The sequence below is a fragment of the Girardinichthys multiradiatus genome, chromosome 18, assembly GCF_021462225.1.
Source record: "Girardinichthys multiradiatus isolate DD_20200921_A chromosome 18, DD_fGirMul_XY1, whole genome shotgun sequence".
NCBI classification, from domain to species: domain Eukaryota; kingdom Metazoa; phylum Chordata; class Actinopteri; order Cyprinodontiformes; family Goodeidae; genus Girardinichthys; species Girardinichthys multiradiatus.
Window position 1 is genome coordinate 9780668 of NC_061810.1, and position 16760 is coordinate 9797427.

At 43.0% G+C, this 16760-nt stretch overlaps 1 protein-coding gene across 9 annotated transcripts in view; it reads right to left on the reverse strand.

Annotated features, from left to right (window-relative positions):
- LOC124883862 (chloride channel protein 2-like) overlaps positions 1 to 16760 on the reverse strand; it is a 231731-nt gene that overhangs the window by 179299 nt on the left and 35672 nt on the right. The window lies entirely within an intron of this gene.

Consider the following 16760-nt stretch of genomic DNA (forward strand, 5'->3'; position numbering starts at 1 on the left):
CTAATAAAGTTTTTCATAAAAATATCAAGCAAAGCTTAAAAGTGTTCGCTGTAATGCTCCACTTGTGAAAGTAAATCTGCTGGGCTTTTTCTTGGCACTCAGACAACAATTCTGAGTGCTACTCTGCCAGACAGGACACAAAACACACACACACAAAAAAGAGCTAATAATGGAATATTCTTAAGCCCCAAGAGGTTTTAGAGTTTTTCATCAGCAATCACAAACTCTATTTAGATAATCTTGGAATCATATTAAAGCTAACACTTAGGAGATTCCATCAGAAGTGTAAATATCACAGTAGCTGCTATTTTTCGAGATAATGAGGATGGAACACAGAAGAAAATTAAGATTTTTTTTCCCCTTGCCAAAGGTTTTTCTGAATTGTACAGTATATAAACCTTATCATCAATAAGGCTACAAATGTTTAGTAAATACATACCTAGGCGTTTTGCCCATTGGCACAGTATGGCACCATTTACTCTAAAACGGTTCATTTTAACATATTTGTTTTTCAAATTACTGACATTTATTTTCAATTTTTAGTAAAACCTTGAGAAACTACTCGCTTTTGCTCGAACAGCATCAAATTCACCGACATTCAGCTTTACGCAGAGCAATGACTCATGTTTGGTTGATCTAAATTGCACAAACGACCCCTCCTTTTAATGTGTAGAGCCAATAGAATCAGATTATACCAAACACATTGATGTCAGTCCCACCCATCACAAGCTGTGTGAGTGACTTTTACCTTTATCGAATCAACGCGTTCTATCCAGAAACAGGAAGCAGAAAATGTGCTACATCGGTGCAAACCACACTGGGAGATTACTGTCCAGATAGTTCACCAATAAATGCAATCCAATCCAACAATTTAATGCTCACCTTCTACCGATGATACATTTGGCTCCGCCTTTCAGTGTTTAACCCCATTTTTCTCCTAGACATAGCTACTGACTGAGCCTTTTCTGTGACTAACTATGTGCTCTCTTTCATACTCTAAATTTGAAAACTGGCTCAGAGTTCATCTGTCTTTCTTTCCTAGATGAAGCCACTAAAGAAGCTACGTCCATTAACATTTTATTTTTCCTTTCCAAAGAAAGTTCTCCTGGATCAGTGCTTCTGTGTTCTTTTTGTGTTCCTGCTTTGAAAAACTTTGAAAACTTTTTAACCAATTTGAATAAATAACTGAATTTATTCAAATTTGTTTGATAGTTAGGACTAATTGGAATGTATTTTCCTGACTTGAAATCTGTATGATTCGAATGAATTGAATTGTATAATTCGATTGATTGTATTATTCGATTGATGGAGTTTTATTCATAGTGCCTGAAGTGCCTTGAGATGATGTGTGTTGTGAATTGGCGCTATATTAATAAACTGAATTTAACTGAATAGAAATGGGTTTAGGATTTGGAGAGGAAAAAGATTAAGGTAAGAAAGGCTTTAGATTACATTTTTCATTCCTAAGTGATAATCCTGTTCTTTTTTTGCTGCTGGTTTACTGAATCCTGGGTGGATTGTGACAAAACCTATATTTTCGGAATCTGTGAGCTCTATGCTGTCTGCAGTTATGGTTTGCGCGTGTACAAGCTGCCAGGCAGGCAGCTGAGACCGAGATTTGCGGTGACATGCATTTTGTGGAGTTTTCTTACTTTCTGATTCAACTGCTCGTAGTTTTGACTGGGTTTGGAGTTTGAAGAAATGGTTTATAACAGCTTTTAGCCAAGAGTCCGGTTTCCCGGGGATGGGTAGGAAGAGGCTTTAATTAAGCAAATGAAGCAGTCAGATATTTTGTAGGAAAGGGATGTATAATTCATTGTAGATCCAACACTTAAAAAAGTTTTGTTAAAAGAAAGGCATCCAGTTTAAAAATTATTTTGGACTCAAAGGAAAAAAAAAATATTCTTACCAAAGTGAACATTGGGCAACTTTCTGTGAAAACACTTGGTGTATTTAGTATACTTTAATAAATGAATCAAAAGCAGACTTGGGTGCACCTAGTTCATTACTCCCTCTGTGCTCTCTACCAAAAAGCCTGTCTGAAGTAGATTTTGTTATCAGTACCGGCCCACTAGGGTTTTCTGAGACGCCTGGATGCAGACCCAAATCTTTCGACCACGTTGGCAACAACAATACTACTCTCAAATCAGAGGATGGCGCCAAACCCACAGCCAGTAAAGAAAGTGAAAGATCAATGGCAGATGAAGAAAAATAACAGTGACACTTCGTTCGATTCGTCGTCTTCCGCTTATCCGGGACCGGGTCGCGGGGGCAGCAGACTCAGCAGAGACACCCAGACATCCCTCTCTCCAGACACCTCCTCCAGTTCCTCCAGGGGGAGCCCAAGGCGTTCCCAGGCCAGCCGAGAGACATAGTCCCTCCAGCGTGTCCAGTAACCACACTGCTCCTCCTGAAGCCGAGGTTCGACTATCGGTCGGACTCTCCTCTCCAATACCCTGGCGTATGCCTTACCAGGGAGGCTGAGGAGTGTTCGAAGGGGGTTCGAAGGTTCGATCGATAGTCGAACCTTCTTATGAAGGGGGACCACCACCCCAGTCTGCCAGTCCAGAGGCACTGTCCCCGACCGCCATGTCAACCATGACAGCCCTACAACATCCAGAGACTTGAGGTACTCAGGGCGGATCTCATCCACCCCCAAAGCCTTGCCACCGTGGAGCTTTTTAACCACCTCGGTGACTTCAGGCTGGGTGATGAAAGAGTCCAACCCCGAGTCCCCAGCCTCTGTTTCCACCACGGAATGTGTGATGGCAGGATTGAGGAGATCATCGAAGTACTCCTTCCACCGCCCGATAATGTCCTCAGTCGAGGTCAGCAGTCTCCCGCCCCCACTATAAACAGTGTTGGCGAAGCACTGCTTCCCCCTCCTGAGGCACCGGACGGTTTGCCAGAATCACTTTGAGGCCAACCGGTAGTCCTTCTCCATGGCCTCACCGAACTCCTCCCAGGCCCGAATGTGTTCCTCTGCCACAGCCCGGGCCGCAGCACGCTTGGCCTCACGGTACCCATCAGCTGCCTCAGGAGTCCCACAAGCCAACCACAGCCGATAGGACTCCTTCTTCAGCTTGACAGCATCCCTTACTTCCGGTGTCCACCACCGGGTTCTGGGATTGCCGCCGCGACAGGCACCGCAGACCTTACGGCCGCAGCTACGGGCAGCAGCATCGACAATAGATGCGGAGAACATGGTCCACTCGGACTCTATGTCTCCAACATCCCCCGGGATCTGGTCGAAGCTCTCCCGGAGGTGGGAGTTGAATACATCCCTGGTCGAGGGCTCCGCCAGGCGTTCCCAGCAGACCCTCACTATCCGCTTGGACCTGCCAAGCCTGTCCGGCTTTCTCCTCCTCCAGCGGATCCAACTCACCACCAGGTGGTGATCAGTGGACAGCTCAGCCCCTCTCTTCACCCGAGTGTCCAAAACATGCGGCCGAAGGTCTGATGATACGACAACAAAATCTATCATCGACCTCCTGCCTAGGGTGTCCTGGTGCCAAGTGCACTGATGGACACCCTTATGTTTGAACATGGTGTTCGTTATGGACAATCCGTGACTAGCACAGAAGTCCAATAACAAAACACCACTCGGATTCAGATCGGGGAGGCCATTCCTCCCGATCACGCCTCTCCAGGTGTCACTGTCATTCCCCACGTGGGTGTTGGAGTCCCCCAGTAGAATAATGGAGTCCCCGGGAGGGGCACTATCTAGCATCCCCGACAGGGACGCCAGGAAGGCCAGATACTCTGCACTACCACTCGGCCCATAGGCTGAAATGATAGTCAGAGACCTCTCCCCAACCCAAAGGCGCAGGGATACGACCCTCTCATCCACTGGGGTAAACTCCAACACAAGATGGCTGAGCTGGGGGGCAACAAGCAAACCCACATCAGCCCGCCATCTCTCCCCATGGGCCACTCCAGAGTAGAAGAGAGTCCAACCCCTCTCAAGGAGATGGGTTCCAGAGCCCACGCTGTGCGTGGAGGCGAGCCCGACTATTTCTAGTCGATATCTCTCGACCTCCCGCTCAAGCTCAGGCTCCTTCCCCCCCAGCGAGGTGACATTCCACGTCCCTAGAGCCAGCCTAAGTATCTGGGGATCAGGCCGCTGAGGTCTCCACCTTCGTCCGCCACCCAATCCTCTTTGCACCGGTCCCTCACGGTTCCCCCTGCAGGTGGTGGGCCCACTGGGGGATGGCCTCGCGTCTCTCTTTCGGGCTTGGCCTGGCCGGGTCCCGCGAGGAGCAACCCGGCCACCAGGCGCTCTCCGACAAGTCCCAACCCCAGGCCTGGCTCCAGGGTGGGACCCCGGCTCCGCCGTACCGGGCAACGTCACGTGCCTTGATATTTTGTTCTTCATGAGGGATTCTTGAACCACTCCCATCACCTAGAGCCTGTTTGCCATGGGAGACCCTACCAGGTGCATTTAGGCCCCAGACAACATAGCCTCTAGGATCATTTGAGCACTCAAACTCCTCCACCACGTTAAGGTAGCGGTTCAAGGAGGGGACAGTGACACTTGCTTCTAAGAAATACAGTGAGGAGAGATCTGCTGTTTTTCCATTGTGGATAGTTAATCTCAGGGACAATCAACGATACAAAAACTAAAGTGACATTCTGGCAAGAAATCACTTTCTTCTCCTTTGAGTAGACAGTGTATTAATTGGCCCTCCAATAGTCAAGTCAAGTTTATTTATATAACGCTTTTCAGCAACAAGGCACTCAAAGCGCTGTACACGAGGAAAAACATTACAATGATACAGAAAATCAAACAGAAAAACAAATCAAATGACATTAATAATCCTTGGGGGTTTACTGGTAAGAGCTGGTTCTAATCCAATCTTTTTAATAGCGGTAATTAGCTAATTAAGTCCTCTGTGGTAAGGAATTCATCCTGTGCTAGAAGAAGAATGATAATATTAATCCTTGAGGTCGCTGGTATGAGGCAGCTGTGGTCCCATCATTCAAATAGTAACAGTCATGGGCACTCACTGAAGTCTAAGTAGAGAGGCTGGGTCACTGGTAGGTCCAAACCTTTTAAATACTTATAATGTTTGGCTTTCACTGGTATGAAATTGTTGTAATACAATCCTTCTAAGAAATCTAAAAATCATGAATCTTTCTAAGAAATCTAAAAATCTCTGGTCATTGGTGTAAAAACAGCTGTAGTAAAATTTTCAAATATTAATAATTGGCTTTTGCTGGTAATCCTTCTGAGAAATCTGAAAATCTATGAAAAGTAATGAAATCAAACATTTAGGTAAAGTAAGATAGGAGGGGAAAAAAAATCATATTTCAGATTCTATTCTTAGCAGAATAGAGTCTGAAATAATACAAAAAACCTCAGCAGTGGTAAGCAACACAGACATAAGTAAAGATTCAGCAAGGTACGGTGGAATCTTGAGGGTGCGAATATATATATGAGTTTGTTTGCAAGAATTAGACTGTCAACACTGAGAGAAGCGCCATTGTCCTTGAGAAGAGAGGTGGAAGTTTTATCAATCGGCCGCATAATCCTATCAGCACACATCTGGTAGTGGAGTGCTGGGGAAGAGCGTCGTATTTATATAACATCCAGGAGATATTTTGTCGATAGCCAGTTAGCAAAAGTTGCCAAGACCACATTGGGGCACCAGATTTAGAAAAACAATAAAGGTTGTGGATCAGGCAGTTGTGAATTTCCAACCACCTTAAGCGTTTTACTGGTACGTCTCCATTGCGAATCCAAAGAACCAAATTTCTGGTATTTTCCGCAGATCTCAAGCGTACAACTTCACCAAGATTATATCCTTTAACCTCTGAGTCCAACCGCTGCCAGGCTGCGATTCTGTTCAACAAACGTGTCGAGCTTGCGATTCTGCTCTCTTAACATTTCAGTCTGAGTGTTAATCGCTCTACAGACTCCATCCAACATCGCAGGCAGCTTTGGAACAGCCATCCACGTTTTGCGAATCACTCGATAAGCCAGGTAACCACCAACACCAAAAAGCAGAAATCCTGTTATCAAAAGTCCAAATATGTACACATTTACTACGTCCGCGACAGACATCGTAGTCAGGTACACAATCTTCCACTGCTGCCAAGAATCCATTATGTATCCAGAGAAGAACGTCCCGTCTGGACAAGAGGGTCTCCTTTACCCAGTCTGCCCTTCGAAAGAATTTTTGATCAATTACGTTGAGAGTCCAGCTGACCATATCCATAATATACAAGTTTGGAGGATATGCAAAGCGAGGCTCTGAGAAAAATACAGACAAAAAGCAGAAGCTGGGATCAGCAGGGAGGGGGGGAGAGAAAATGCGTGTGTCTTCCATCGACAGCAAGAGAAAGTCCCTCAGATGTTTCAGTTAAACCTGTGTCTCTGGCTGGTACGCTGTGGCTAAGGTGTACTAAAAGTAGGATGAATAGGAGCACATTTTTGTCCAATGGGCTCAGGTACATGGATGCTGGATGTTGAGGCCTTGGGGTGGTTGTCCTACTGAAATGTCCTTTTTCCAGCTTCTAAAAGGAGTTCTTCCAAGGATTACCTGGTATTAAGCTTGGCTTTAAAGTCCCTTCTAAGAAACACATCCCCAAAACATGATGCTGCCACCACCATGTTTAAAGGTGGCGATAGTTTGTGTACAGGCATGTGCAGGGTTAGTGTTCTACCACACACAGCATTTTGAAGGTAAGCCCTGAATATTTTTGTTTCTCATTTCACCAAAGAACTTTCTTCACAAACTTCTCTACAACTTTCTCCTCGACTTGCCTGCTGTGTTCCCCGTTATCCATGCTGCTGTTTGTTCACCAGTGTTCTCTAACAAACCTCCGAGGCCTTCACAGAACAGCTGCATTTATACTGAGAATAAATTACAGACAGGTGGGCTCAAATTAGGTGACCTGGGAACTCCTAGATTTCTTTTAAGGGGTATCACTAAAGATTAAATGGAAGCCACACTGTTCAGATTTTAATTTGTAGAAAGTTTAACTCACTGCTTGGTGTCAATTACATAAAACCTCTATAACTCATTAAGGTTTGTGGTTGTAACATTACAAAGTGTGAAAATGTTTAAGGGTTATGAATACTTTTACAAAGCACTGAAATCAGTGACTGGGCAAATGAATGGACAGACTAGACTGTTTGAAATAACCTTTCACCCCAACATTAGTCAGACATGAACGCATCATATTGAAGTAAAGATGACCCACACTAACTTGGCTGGATTTTTATGGCTAGTTTAGTTAACACTTCAGAGTTACACAAGCAACATGCACATCAGATTGATGAATATGCCATAGTAATCTTTACAGATGGTTACTTTTACAAACGGTTAAATAACTTCTTCCCTCCCTCATCCCCGTCCATTCTATCTCTCTATCCATTTGTTCTCCTTCAGTTGTACCTCAGCATTGTGTTGGTAAATGCTTTCATTGTTCCTGCATGTGTGGATGTGTGAGTATACTAAGCCTAGCTGAGCTAATCTCATCTCACGTGATGAAGCTAAGGAAGTTAGTCACCTAGAGAGGGCAAAAGGTTATTATTTGACCGTGTGTGCGTGTGTCTGTGTGTGTTTAAGCTGCTTGCTCATGGACCTTTATACAAACCTATGCAGGCAACATTGACCCCACAATGTTTGGTTCCTGTCATTTAACAATTTGATGTACCAGCATTAACATCAGTTTAATCTAATCTTAGTCAATTGTAAAAAAAAAAAAAATTGGTATTGGTCCGATAAGAACAACTGGACCAATATTAATAACCAATGTTATATATTTCCAACTTGTTGCCATGTATGTATTTCAGGAGGTAGACGGGAGAGGTTGGACCTGTGATATTTGCTTATGCATGTGACAGTAACACAGCGCAGGATTGTAGGATGTTTAACTGAGGCAGAGAAGGAATGTCCGTGGTGTGGTCATTGTTATAGCAGTGATGAAAGGGTTGGGATATATATATGATATCGTACAATATCGGCTATCGGCTATAACAGCAACATTAATATTGGCCAAAATGCTCACTGTAAATCATGTAATACTGAGGAAATGTGTGTTATTTTACTGCACTGGGACTCTGTATTTGCAAATCCCCCATCTTAAATAATCTGGTCCGGTGTCGGGACAGAAAAAAAAAAAATCCTGATCAGGACAACCCAACTGAAATGTTAAATAGAATTATAGCTACTAACTTGTATGGTGTCTGACCTTGACTCAATGTTGATCATCTGCAAGGTTTCAATCACGACATTTCTCAAACATCAAAGGGGTTGAAAGTAAAATAAAGAAATCAGTCAGTCTGGAAATCAGTCTGGAGACACTTTCCTCTGCTTTTATTAGAATAAAAAAAAACGTACTCGTCAACTTCTGTTTCATCCGGGACCGGGTCACGGGGGCAGCAGACTCAGTATAGACACCCAGACTTCCCTCTCCCCAGACACCTTCTCCAGCTCCTCCGGGGGGAGCCCAAGGCGTTCCCAGGCCAGCCGAGAGACATAGTCCCTCCAGCGTGTCCTTGGCCATCCCCTGGGCCTCCTCCTGGTGGGACGTGCCTGGGACACCTACCGAAGAAGGCGTCCAGCAGACATCCGGTATAGATGCCCGAGCCACCTCAACTGGCTCCTCACAATGTGGAGGAGCAGCGTTAAAAAAACGTTATAGGAGATAAAGAATTAATTGGACTCAAAGTGGATTAAATGTAAATATAATATTCTCACATATATTAAAACACCACAGTTTACTCTGTGTATTTTAGAAGCACTTGGGGAGAGCTCCAATAGGTAAAGTGAAAGGAGTGTTAATAAAGTAATGGGTAAAGGGGTACAGCCGGGGATATGGTGCAGTGCAGATTTATGCTGATGGCTGCAGGTTTGTTGCTTTAACACACAAACACACACACCAGTTGATGGGATATTGTCTCAGACAGCCCTAATTTCATTACAAATATTGACATATTGACAAAAGTGGCCCACTGTGCACTAAACAGTGTCCTCTCATCTGAGTAAAGTTATGTGTGTGTGTGGGAGAGAGAGGGGTGGTGGGTGGGGGGTCTGGTTGTCAGTGCAGCTGCTGGATTTTCTGAGTCTTTATTTTATTATTCATACTCTCACCTGGGTCTGTATCAGGTTTTTCCACATGCCGCTTTCCCCTCTTCACTCACACTGGAGTCCTGTTTATGTTATGACTCTCATGTTTCAGTCTCTCTCAAGCTGCACAACCATTTCAGGTTTTCTCAGGATCTCGTAAACTCTACGGTTCAGAAGCTGAGATTGTAAGGTCCTCCATCTTCGGTCTTTTCTTAGAAGTATCTTCCTTCCTGTTGTGTTCCCATGTTTAGAGTGTTTGTGCATCCCTCTATCAGCACGGGCTGTTGTGACACTTATTGTCACAGCTGTGTTTGCTCGGACAGACCTCAGTTATAATTTGCTGGACATTGTGTCCCCCGGCTCTTGTGTGTTTGTGTGAAAGCTCAGGCCGGTACAGGCCTGTGCCATGGCAGAATCTTCCCACGTCCCAACTAAGTATGTGTGAGAGACAGAAGGAAAACACAAAGATTCATTGTGCTCCAACATCTTTCCTCCCTGCAGTCCTCGCTCTGTCTCACCCATTTTCTTACTGGGACTGCATTATCTTTCCATTCATCATTTCATCTTATTTATTTGAAAATAAACAACATTATCTGCCCTTCCTCACTACAATCTTGACTCACAAATACTGGCTGTTTACGGCACAAGCAGCATAATGATCAGTTAGAAATAATCTAAAAGTCTAAGAGGTCCCTGCATTAAGAACAATGTTTATTTCTCTCTGCAGACCCGTTTCTAAAAAGCTTGAAAGGACAAAAAAACTAAACGCAATGACTTTCTAATCATCCCAAATATAAAAATAATGGACCGTAAAACTAAATCTGATATCGATGGTTGTTTTTTAGATTTTTATTAAACTGTTGACAACTGCAGCATCACCGACAGCATTCGTGCTTTTACTCCATGTGCGTGTACAGTGACCATGAGAGGCAAATTTACATGTGCAGTCTAGGCGAGGGAATGTCGAGGTGGAACAACAGGGTCAGTTTAGGGGGTCTCCACCTTTCTAACAAACAAACATCCCAACACCAATCTTAGCCCTGGCAAGAGAAGCAGTGCCTTGCAAAAGCATCAACACCCCTTGAACGTTTACATATTTTGTCGCATTACAACCACAACTTCACTGTCTTTAACTGTGATTGTATGAAACAATTCAACACAAAAAAGTGCATAAAACGTTTAAAGAAAACCAAAACATCTACAAATGTGGCATGAATTGGATCCAGCACCCTTTACTTTGAGACCCCTCAATGAAATCTAGTGTAACTAATGGCCTTCATAACACACCTGGCTAGTAAACTGACTCCTCCTGTGTGTAATTTAATCTCAGTATGAATCGAAATGTTCTGTGAAGGCCTCAGAGGTTTGTTAGAGAACATTAGAGAACAAACAGCTGCATGAAGACAAAAGAACACAGCAGACGGGTCAGGGAGGAAGCTGTGGAGAAGTTTGTGGAAGCAGGTGCTTCGGCGAGATGAGCCCAAACTTGAACCTTTGGGCATTTGTGTGTGTGGTTTTACAAGTAGCAATGTACATAACCCTAAACACACCATCTAACCGTGGCAGCATCATTCTTTAGGGATGTTTCTTTCAGGAACTCACGTCGGTTTGTTGGTGGGAAGATAGGAGTTGAATTCTGGGAAATTCTTTGAAAACCATCTGCTAGAAGCTTCAAAAGACTCCCTCCTCCCAGCAGGACAAGGACCCAAAAGGCCTAGAGATACTTCTGGGTCTCTGTGTACACAAGCCAATTGGACTTCACCAGCTTAATGATGAGACATGGTGGTGGCCTCATCATGCTGTGAGGTTGCTCTTCTTGAGCAGGGACAGTGAAGGTGATTGGTGTTGACGGAAAGATGGAGTATACAGGTCCTTCTCAAAAAATTAGCATATTGTGATAAAGTTCATTATTTTCCATAATGTCATGATGAAAATTTTACATTCATATATTTTAGATTCATTGCACACTAACTGAAATATTTCAGGTCTTTTATTGTCTTAATACAGATGATTTTGGCATACAGCTCATGAAAACCCAAAATTCCTATCTCACAAAATTAGCATATCATTAAAAGGGTCTCTAAACGAGCTATGAACCTAATCATCTGAATCAACAAGTTAACTCTAAACACCTGCAAAAGATTCCTGAGGCCTTTAAAACTCCCAGCCTGGTTCATCACTCAAAACCCCAATCATGGGTAAGACTGCCGACCTGACTGCTGTCCAGAAGGCCACTATTGACACCCTCAAGCAAGAGGGTAAGACACAGAAAGAAATGTCTGAATGAATAGGCTGTTCCCAGAGTGCTGTATCAAGGCACCTCAGTGGGAAGGAAAAAGTGTGGCAGAAAACGCTGCACAACGAGAAGAGGTGACCGGACCCTGAGGAAGATTGTGGAGAAGGGCCGATTCCAGACCTTGGGTACCTGCGGAAGCAGTGGACTGAGTCTGGAGTAGAAACATCCAGAGCCACCGTGCACAGGCGTGTGCAGGAAATGGGCTACAGGTGCCGCATTCCCCAGACCTGGGCTACAGAGAAGCAGCACTGGACTGTTGCTCAGTGGTCCAAAGTACTTTTTTCGGATGAAAGCAAATTCTGCATGTCATTCGGAAATCAAGGTGCCAGAGTCTGGAGGAAGACTGGGGAGAAGGAAATGCCAAAATGCCAGAAGTCCAGTGTCAAGTACCCACAGTCAGTGATGGTCTGGGGTGCCGTGTCAGCTGCTGGTGTTGGTCCACTGTGTTTTATCAAGGGCAGGGTCAATGCAGCTAGCTATCAGGAGATTTTGGAGCACTTCATGCTTCCATCTGCTGAAAAGCTTTATGGAGATGAAGATTTCATTTTTCAGCACGACCTGGCACCTGCTCACAGTGCCAAAACCACTGGTAAATGGTTTACTGACCATGGTATCACTGTGCTCAATTGGCCTGCCAACTCTCCTGACCTGAACCCCATAGAGAATCTGTGGGATATTGTGAAGAGACTCAAGACCCAACACTCTGGATGAGCTAAAGGCCGCTATCGAAGCATCCTGGGCCTCCATAAGACCTCAGCAGTGCCACAGGCTGATTGCCTCCATGCCACGCCACATTGAAGCAGTCATTTCTGCAAAAGGATTCCCGACCAAGTATTGAATGCATAACTGTACGTGATTATTTGAAGGTTGACGTTTTTTGTATTAAAAACACTTTTCTTTTATTGGTCGGATGAAATATGCTAATTTTGTGAGATAGGAATTTTGGGTTTTCATGAGCTGTATGCCAAAATCATCCGTATTAAGACAATAAAAGACCTGAAATATTTCAGTTAGTGTGCAATGAATTTAAAATATATGAATATTAAATTTTCATCATTACATTATAGAAAATAATGAACTTTATCACAATATGCTAATTTTTTGAGAAGGACCTGTAGTACAGGACATTGCTGAGGAAAAAACTTGTCAGAGGCTGCAAAAACTTGGGACTGGGAAGGAGGCTCACCCTCCAGCAGAACATAGGCCCTAATCATACAGCCAGAGCTACAATGGAATGGTTTAGAATAAAGAAAATGTATGTGTTATATTCCCTCAGTCAATATCCAAACCTATATCTAGTTGAGAAACTTGAAAATATTCGGATGCTTTCCATCCAATTTGACTGAGCTTGAGCTACTCCAAGTAATAATGGGAAAAAAAAATAATAATAATAAAGAAAGAAAAAAAGTAAATAAATAAAAAATTATCTATCTATCTATCTATCTATCTATCTATCTATCTATCTATCTATCTATCTATCTATCTATCTATCTATCTATTTATCTATCTAAGTCCCTATATTGTAAAGCTGGCACCAAACGAGCTGGCCAAAAACACCTGGATTTAACTAAGCTGTTGGAAAAATGTATAAAAATCATCATTGTTTAGTTTAAACAAGGTTTATGTTTGACTTTCTACTATAGTGAAGATGGTTCCTGTGATTGGTTTTAGTGTGGACAAAGGGAATGGAAAGTTAAGGAGTGTGGTCTGGAGTGGATCACTCTCTGGACATGACATGCTCATACCATATATGGGAATGACTACTTTTTATGTTGAAATCTTTGTAAGAATTGGCTAAACCAATTCCCACTTTTTGCTTGTAAGAATGTGAGTTGTAAATAAAAAGGCTGGTGCAAGGATTTATTCTGTGTGAGAAGGAAGTTGCTGTTTGGCAGAGGACTAGCTCACCCTTGCAAGTCAAACTTACTTGGTTCATCTGTGCCTTATTCATACACTTGTCTGTGTTTATCAGCTTTCTAACTCTAACAAAGCAAATAGGTACCAGCCTCCCATTGGATAATTACTGCATGGGCGATTATGTTTCAGTTGGCAACAAGTTATTTAACCCCAACTGGTGCAATGAGTTGCTTCTCATTTCTTAAACAATCATGCTGAAAGATGCATCCTGCAGTCGTGAAAAAGATGTCACTCTGTTTCAGAAGGGTCAAATCATTGGCATGCATCAAGCAGAGAAAACATTTAAGGAGATTGTAGAAACTACCAAATTGGGTTAAGAACTGTCCAACGCATTATTAAAAACTGGAAACATAGTGGGGACCCATCGTCTCTGAATATACTGAATTACCAGGTTATTCCATCAATGGATTTTTCTTCCCTGATGGCACGGGCATATTCCAAGATGACAATAGCAGGATTCATTGGGCTCTAATTGTGAAAGAGTGGTTCAGGAAGCATGAGACATCATTCTCACACATGGATTGGCCACCACAGAGTCCAGACCTTAACCCCATTGAGAATCTTTGGGATGTGCTGGAGAAGGTTTTGCATAGCGGTCAGACTCTACCATCATCAATGCAAGATCTTGGTGAAAAATTAATGCAACACTGGGTAGAAATAAATCTTGTGCCATTGCAGAAGCTTATCGAAACAATGCCACAGCGAATACGTGTCATAATCAAAGCTAAAGGCGGTCTAACGAAATTTTGTGTGACCTTTTTTTTTTTTTGGTGGTGACTTTGTTTTTGGCCAGGCAGTGTACCTTTCAAAGACATGCAGCTGTAAGTGCACCTGGGGGGGCTGAATCTTTAGGCACAGCACACCTGCCAAATTGTAATTATCAAAGTAAAGGGGGCTGGAAACAAATTCATACCACATTTTTCGATTTGTTTTGGTAAATATTTAATAAAATAGTTTTTTTTTTCTTCCCACTTGTTTTCCTGCTCTCGGTGGAGGTGGACGCTTTTTCTCTGTCTCCAGCACCCCTCCCATATCTGCCCTGCTTCAGCTCTGTGTCTTGTCTTTTTTGGAGCCTCTTTTTGCACATCTTCCAAATTCTTCCAAAATATGGATTTGGTCAGCTGGTCTCTCAATGCAATTGATCAAATTTTCTCGATGTAAAGGCAGGGGTCGGGAGAGCCCACTTGCCTGGACAGGAAATGTTTCTCCGGATACACAATGGACTCCTGGCAGAAGTGGAGGATTGTGTGTCTGTCGATAATGTCAGTCGAGGATGTGGAAGATGTGTATATAATTGGATGTTTGATATCAGGATTTCTGCTTTTTGGAGTCAGCAGTTACCTGGCATATCGAGAAATTCGGAGAATGTCAGCAGCTGTTCTGGCCATTGTAAGGCTGCCTGGCATGTGTGATGGGATCTTCAGAGCGATCAACATTCAGACTGAGATGTTACGTGAGCTGAATCGCAGACTGGATGTGATCCTTATACAGGATCGCAGGCAGGTTGCGGTTCCTGGACTCAGGGGTTAAATGGGATAAATCTTGGAGAAAGTTGTTCGCTCGGATCTGGCAGAAAGACCAGGAATTTGGCTGTTTGGATTCGCCTTTGAGAAGCACCAGTGAGACTCTCAAGGCTGACGGAAAATTAAGAGTCAGCCTAACCCAAATAATTATTGTTTTTCAGAATCTGGCTCCCCTGCACGGCCTTGATGACAGGCTATCTTCAACTTCTCCTGGAAGTTATGTAAACATGACGCTCTGCTCCCTCTGCCCCCACCCTTCCCTGAGGACATCTGTGGACCTGCTCAGAACTTTGTGGCCGGTTGATGTACATTCCAACGAACCATCAACGACAATGGCCATTCACCTAATGGGAATCTGTCAGCTAAGAGTTCTTCTCCACTGTCCCACTCACTGCAATGCCCTCTTTCTCACTCCGTGTGTGTGTGTGTGTGTGTGTGTGTGTGTGTTAATGTGGAATGACAGTGTTGGTATGGCTGTATGAGTTCTCTACAGAGGTATTTTGGGTGTTCTTCCAGGCTACTCTTATGAGCAGAGGGTGAGACTTCAGCAGTACAGGAGGATGAACGTATTACAACAAAGTTGTTTCATCCCTTTGAAGAATTCTGTCAGGGAACATGCTGGATCTGCAAATGTTGGCCGTCTTTTAAAACAATATAAATTATTAACTCGGTAATCATTTTCTGTTTGCAGTTAAATAGAATTTGTTTTAAGTCAGAGCTGTGCCACACTAAAGGCTCCTAATAGTATTAATCAATCAACCATGACTAATGGTACCTTGATGACTGGTAATTGAATGAATGATTAAACCTTAAACATAGAACTGGAAAACCGTTTGCTGATTGTATAAAGCAACTCTGCAAACTACGACCAATCAAAAGAGGAGAAACAACCACCTACACCAGACATGTTGGTGCAGAGAAACCTGCCAACATTTAAGTACATTAAGAAAACAAGCTCCATCATAGGCAAGCTTTCTTATTTCTAAATCCTTTTTTCGGTTAGACATTAAGAACTGCTTTTATAGCTAAACATGCTTTAAAATCCGAAAAGCTCCCATAAATTCCCAAAAACAACCGACTTTATTGATCTGGCAAGAGTGTTGGATGCATGGCCATGGGAAAATCATTTTGGAGTACGTTCCCCTAAGCCCTCCATCTCCAAAACAGTCACTAAGTTCAAGCATCTGAACACAGGAGAGAAAAACCACTTCACTCTAGGGCTTTGCTAAATCCACTTAGCTGACCGTGAGTTCTGAGATGAGTAATAAATCTCTGAAAATGAACGCATGCACATTTTTATTGCAAACAAAACAGAAACTTCTTTTTAACAAAAAAACAACTTCTCCTATGGTGAAGATAAACATCTGAACTGAGTCAACCATTCTTTTAAGTAAAAAAAATGATGTATTATTGTAATAAAACTACTGTATACTGCTAAAAGAAAACTATCTACTACTTTTAATGTCATCACCACAGCAGCTCCAGATAGGAAAATAAAGGTGAGGTGTCACCTGGTAGATTTTTTGCGACAAAAGAAAAAGCCCAAACATTTTTGTTAAAAAACCAAAATGCTGAGGTCTGAAGAAGATGATACTTACTCTTTCAAACTAAGTTAGAGATTCCGAGGGTGAGGTAAAAACTAAATATTGCATACAGCAGAACTCTGAATCTGAACAAATGTAATTTTTCTAAATCCTTTTTTAAAACAACCTTATTTGACTTGTGTACCTCCTGAGCTATTTTGCTATACCACTGGTTTCCCCATCATTGTTTCCCTAAGGATTTTTGGCTTGCATGCATGACTGTGCAGTCTTTAAAATGTGGCTTTGTAACAGCTACATGTGGGAAATGTGGCTGCACTCTGTTTAACTGCAACACTGATCCACACTGCTGCAATACTGGATTGATTTGTCTTCTAGACACCTATGCTGCTCTATCTCAACTTGT